Below are 6,000 nucleotides of genomic sequence, written 5' to 3' on the forward strand. Positions count from 1 at the left end.
CACTGGCAAATATCCCACATCATTCTGGCCCAATGTTCTGGCCTCTCAACTAGCTTGCAGTCTCCAAACTTAACATCAGTTTCTGTATGGTTCCTGTTGATCCACTTGTGTCCTTACCTGCAGGCTACTGCATTGTTTGCTTGTGTTTTTATTCACTCTTCTTTCTCTGTCTAAAATTGAGCAAAAACAAATGAAAAGATTTTTTTTTTTTAAAGATTGATCCTTGGTGTGGGAACAGTTGTCAAAAATAAATAAATATAGACCTAGTCTCCCAGTCAGTGTCTGCCTTTTTGTCCATGGGGCCAGGTCTGCCTGTCTAGGGGGCTCACCTCACCCATAGGCATGGGAGCCATATCCATGGCCAAGGTTCCCTCCTTCCTGCTGTCTGCTGCAACAGAATAGGCTCTGAATTCCCCGTTACCAGGCTTCTCTATGCGGAGTCCAGGTTTATTTTTATTATTATTAACAGTATTTATATACCGCTCTTCGACTAAAAGTTCACAAAGCAGTTTACAGAGAAAAATCAAATAACTAATGGCTCTCTGTCCCAAAAGGGCTCACAATCTAAAAAGATGCAAAAAGAACACCAGCAGACAGCCACTAGAAAAGACACTGCTGGGGTGAGGTGGGCCAGTTACTCTCCCTTGCTAAAAAGAGGAGCACCCACTTGAAAAAAGTTTACCTGCCAGGTAGATCTGGCCTCCTTGTTGGTGTGGCCAGAAAATTTCTGGCTCTCCTCCTTTGGTGTCACCCCCATCGTGTCACCCAGTGCAGTCTGCACCCCCATAGGGAAGCCAATCTATTCATCATACAGATCCTTAGGGATTCCCACTGCTTCCTTTTCTCCATTGCAAGAACTGTCCCTTTTTCCTACAATTACTGCCAATGTGGCTTACTCACAGGTAAGTGTGGATAGGGTTGGAGCCTTGTCGTGAATATGTACTGTTTAGGCCTGATAGCATGTAAAGCCTGAACCAAGCTAAACCAGTAACAAAGAAGTGGCTTGCAGTTCCCAGCTGCAAGGAATTTACAACTCAATGGAAGGTGATAATGTAGCACCTAAGCAGACAGAGAGGCGCCATGAATCTCCAGTGGGAAAGGGAAGAACTAAGGACTAGCATTCAACCCCACTTCGGGAAGATTCTGTCCCCAAGAGTTTCTGATTGGACAGTTTAAATGAGTACAGAGTTACCTGAGTCCTGTTAGCATGAGAAGTATAAGAACAAAGCCCAAAGGGGGTGTCCAGTCTTTGTCTTTTGTCTGTTTGGTGGAAAGGTTGTGGGTGCAAGATCCTGCAGGGAGAGCCTGATCCACCAGGGCCAGGTGGCCTCTTAGGTAACTGGGAGCTGAAAGATCTACAAAAGAAAGCTGACCCAGGTGAGAGTTAGGGAATAATAGAGATAGCCAGTTAGTTTTATTTTAATGCTGAAGACCTTTTTGTTTAAACAAGCCTTCTGAGTTCATGGCCTTTTTAACATCTTTTCTATATCTTTTAGTATTTTTACAGGCCTGATTCCTCTATGATTTGCTGCGTTTTGCCTTTTTTATCTGACTACTGTTTTTATGGTATCTGTTAATGTGTTTTAATATGTTTTTATTTGCTGTTAAATTATGTTTTTAATCTGTTCTTAACATGTTGTAAGCCGCCCTGGGTCCCTTTCGGGAAGAAGGGCGGGATATAAATAAACTTTATTATTATTATTATTATTATTATTATTAATTATATGTTTCCTAGAAGTTTTATGCCTCTAGCATTTGCTGCCTTTTGTAACTTTATGTAACCCTATGTACTTAATAAAGTAAAAATCCTTTTACTAAGTTGTTTCATTGTCTGTTGGGGACAAAGTTTCAGAATCCTGCCTAGCCATTCAGCAAGCTACCAAGTGCTCATTGAGGACTAGTAACTTGAGGACTGAGGCTTTAATTAAAGAGAGTGCTCAGTGCCTGCAAGGGATAGAATTAAGCCTAGAGGGTCTTAATGTCCCTGGACTGAGACACTGGCACATACAGGGTGGTGGCAGTACTAACGAACAGGGGTCCTTGAGGGCTATTTTTAAAAATATGGCCCATTTACAGAGGGTGATTATGATAAACCCTGGTTTATATTCTCCATTGCTTATATTACACATGCATTGGATCAAGGTACCCACACAAGTTACCCTTTCCTAAGATCTTCTGCAATAGTCTCAGGTGGTGGGAAAAATTTGGTGATTGTATCTTCCAAGCCAGGGCCAAGCTGCTTGGTTCCCAGAGCACAGTGTGAGACATCACCCATGGAGTGTGCCTTGATGTACCCTATCTCATGCACATGGAGTGTGCCCCCCACTTCCAAGGCCAGCCTTAGGAGCTATGGGGCCCAATGCAAAACATTTTTGCGGGCGGGCACTCCTGCAGCCCCCCTTACTTACCAGGATAAGTGGCAGCCACAAGGCTTTTGGCAAATACGTCACTGCCAGCTACTTTCGGAGGCAGATTTCAAGTCAATCAGACCAAAAGGTGGGAGAGAAGAGGGCCATTCAGTGGCAATGCTCTGTTTGCCGCACTCTCCTCATGACACTTCGACATGGAAGATTCCATGTCCATCAGCTACAGAGTGAGGTGCCAACTGCAGCTGCAGATAGTCTGCTTGCTACCTGACTGCAGACTCTTCCAGGCATGGGGCACAATTTGGCTAAATTGGTCAAATTTCCCTAAGGCTGGCCCTGCCCAGGTCAGCCCATCACTGCTTCTCACGTCCTGTTCTGATTCTCCAGGAAGTATAGGGGGAAGAGCTGTGGTAGCGAGGGAAGGGGATCAGTTCTGGGGAGCCAGAGGGATAGGACAGGGAAAAGTGTTGGGGTGCAGTAAGTTGGCAGAAAGCCGACAAGGGATGGGGGGGGGAGTAGAAAGGAAAGTTACCAAGAGTAGAGTTGGGTTGGAGAGAGAAGCTCAAGGAGATATGGTCTAAAGTGGTTGGAAAGAGGAGCAGCAGTGACTGCTGGGTGATAGAGGACAGTGGAGGCACAGGGAGACAACTGGCAGAAGTGGTGGGTGGGTGCAGGACACTACCTCTGCCAATCAACCACCTGAGGCAGCCATCTCATTGGCAGCCATCTTTTTGGTGTCTCACCCCCAGTGGTGGTTTATGCTGCAGTTCACTGGTAGATTATACTACTGAGTGCCTCTGTTTGGGGGGGGGCAGTCTTTACACCCTTGTTGCAAACTTAGGGGGGTTTGGGGTACTCAGAGTTCTTGGTTCTCGAACCCTAAAGCCCTCAAGGCCCCCTGTTCAGTAGTACTGCCACCACTCTGTATGTGCCAGTGCCTCAGTCCAGGGACACTGAGACCCTCTAGGCTTAACTCTATCCCTTGCAGGTACTGAGCTCCTTCTCCAATTAAAGCTTCTCCTCAAGTTACTAGACCTCAATGAGCACTTGGTAGCTTGCTGAACGGCTAGGCAGGATTCTAAAACTTTGTCCCCAACAGACAATGAAACAACTTGGTAAAAGAGATTTTAGTTTATTAAGTACATAAGGTTACATAAGGCAGCAAATGCTAGAGGCATAAACATCTAGGAAACATATCAGCAATAAAATAATAAGCTAGCTGGCTATCTCTATTACTACCTAACTCTCACCTGGGTCAGTTACTCTTGTAGATCTTTTAGCTCCAAGCTACCTGTGAGGCCAGATGCCCATGTCGGACAATTGAGCTCCAGTGTGCAGGATCTTGTACTCAAAAACTCTGCCCAAGAAGGACCGCACACTTTTGAGGACAGAACCTTCTCTGAGTTGGCTTGGTTGCTAGCCCTCCTAGTTCTTACCCCTCCCAACTGGAGATCCATGGCTGCATTCCTTTCCGGGCGCCCCTCAGTCTACTGAGGTGTTAAACATTCCAATGGGTTGTAATTCTTGTTGTCTGTCCTTTCTGGCCAGCAAAGTAGAGACAACAATCTTTGTGTTTGTTTACTCACATTCTTGCAGCCAGGAACTGCTAGCCACTTCTCCGTTACTGACTTAGTTTGGTTCAGGCTTCACATGCTAACCAAGGCCTAACATGTACATATCCATGACAACCCTACAAGGGTGGGTCACAGGATGGCAGCAGAGAGACAGGCAGGCTGCTACTTCAGTACTGTCACATGAATCAAAGTGACTCCATCTTGAATTATCAGAGGCTAGCAGATGTAAGCATCCACAGAATGCTGGGCAGAACTGGATAAAACTGTTTGGAGACTGATGGCGAGAGTGGGAACTATGAACTGATATTTATGTCTGTGGTAATGTCAGGTAATGTTCACACAATACATGGTTATAGTCTGTCAAGTAACAAAAGTTATTTCTGTACTGTATAAAAACTCTGTACTTCTGTTTCAGGGCAGAGCAGTTGCACTTCAGGTCACTAGTCACGTACACTGTCTCTCTGTGGGGTCCTGTCTTGAAGGGGACCCTCGTATTTGTGAGAGGCAGCGGCGGTAAGTCAGGTAAGTTAGTAAGTCACACACTAATCTGTACACTAGGTGCAACCGGGAATTTCGGTAACAGTACCATGTGGACATGTGTCTATTGAGTGAGTTGCAGCACCTAGTACAGATAACCCATCAGCTGCTGTACATGCTGTACAGCATGTTCATAGCACCTGGAGAGGAGGCTGTGCTGAACACTGCATCCAGGAATTCTGCTGGATGTTGCAGATAAGATTGTGCTGGGCAGTGGAGGGGCATGGAGGTAGTGGTAGGGAGAGGGTGTTTCAGAGTTGGAGGAAAGGTAGAACAGGGGTCAGGGAGGGGGGATCAGTGGAGGCCTCATCCACCATATCATAACTCCCCTCCCAGTCTTCCCAGGATTATACTGGGCTTCCCAGATTTGAGCCAGCTATACAGGTAGCACAGATCAGCCTCCATAGGGGAGTTTGGGGCTTGACACAGAGTAAGGGGAAAAATATCCCCTTACCTCAAGAGACCTCCTTCAGCCACCTCCTAAACTGCGCTGAATACAGTACATGCCATGCAGCTTGGCTGCACCAGTGTTGGTTAGGATTGGGCTATGTGTTTCTGTGCCTGCTCCAGTTTAAGAAACACCACAGTTAGTGTCATTCTTGGTGTCATAGATAACTTAGATGTCAAATCACACATGTGTAGATTTACAGAAATTATTTAAACATCCACACAAACTAAAAAAAAAAAAAGCAAATTTGCAGTAAACACAGGTAGCATTATTTTAAACATCCATCACTGTGAGTGGCAAGCACTTCAACTTCACTTCCTTGAAATGATATCCTGCCCCCCATCCATTGGCGGAGCTGCTGTGTCATCATGGAATACTCATAAACATTCTACCTTATGAATGAATCTCCAGTCCCAACCCAAACAGACTAGGGGCAAAATAAATTTTAATATAAAAGGGCTCAAACAAAGCAAGGAAAACAGCAGTAGCACAGTTGTGTGATCAGCTGTTAGCTTGAGTGTGTGAATGGCGTAGCTGATTGTGTCTTTTCAGAGGGTGAATGGTGTGCCTGAGGGTCATACTAGTGGTTACCAACCCGTCTGACTTTTTTTGTGTGTAAATGGAAAGCACAGGTGAAGGCTGAAAGGGACCTGTGGGGGGAGAGCATTAAAACTTTGTTTCCATGATGGTTCCAGTTCTAGTCATGCATGCCACGCATGTTCTGTGTTAAGTGGTCAAAACCATTCCATTGGAAGTCAACAGAAGTTTTTCCAATGAAACAGTACACAGGAGGAGGAGATGGTCATGATCATAACCATTAGGAAGGATGGGGGGGGGGCTTTAGGATTTGCTGTGATTCCAGTCTCAATTACTGTCTCCCTATGTGCTGTCTTTATTAGAAAAACTTGTATCTGCTTTAAATGGAAAGTTTTTTTTCTAGTTTTTTAAAATAGCACATGGGGGCACACAATTAGGATCAGAACTATGATGGGAAGTCCCCTACAGCCCCAATTGCAGTTTGGTGTGCTATCTATCAAAGAACAAATTAAAAAAAGTAGGGTCATATTAAACTTCT

Source organism: Tiliqua scincoides, chromosome 3, assembly GCF_035046505.1.
Source record: "Tiliqua scincoides isolate rTilSci1 chromosome 3, rTilSci1.hap2, whole genome shotgun sequence".
Lineage (NCBI taxonomy): Eukaryota > Metazoa > Chordata > Lepidosauria > Squamata > Scincidae > Tiliqua > Tiliqua scincoides.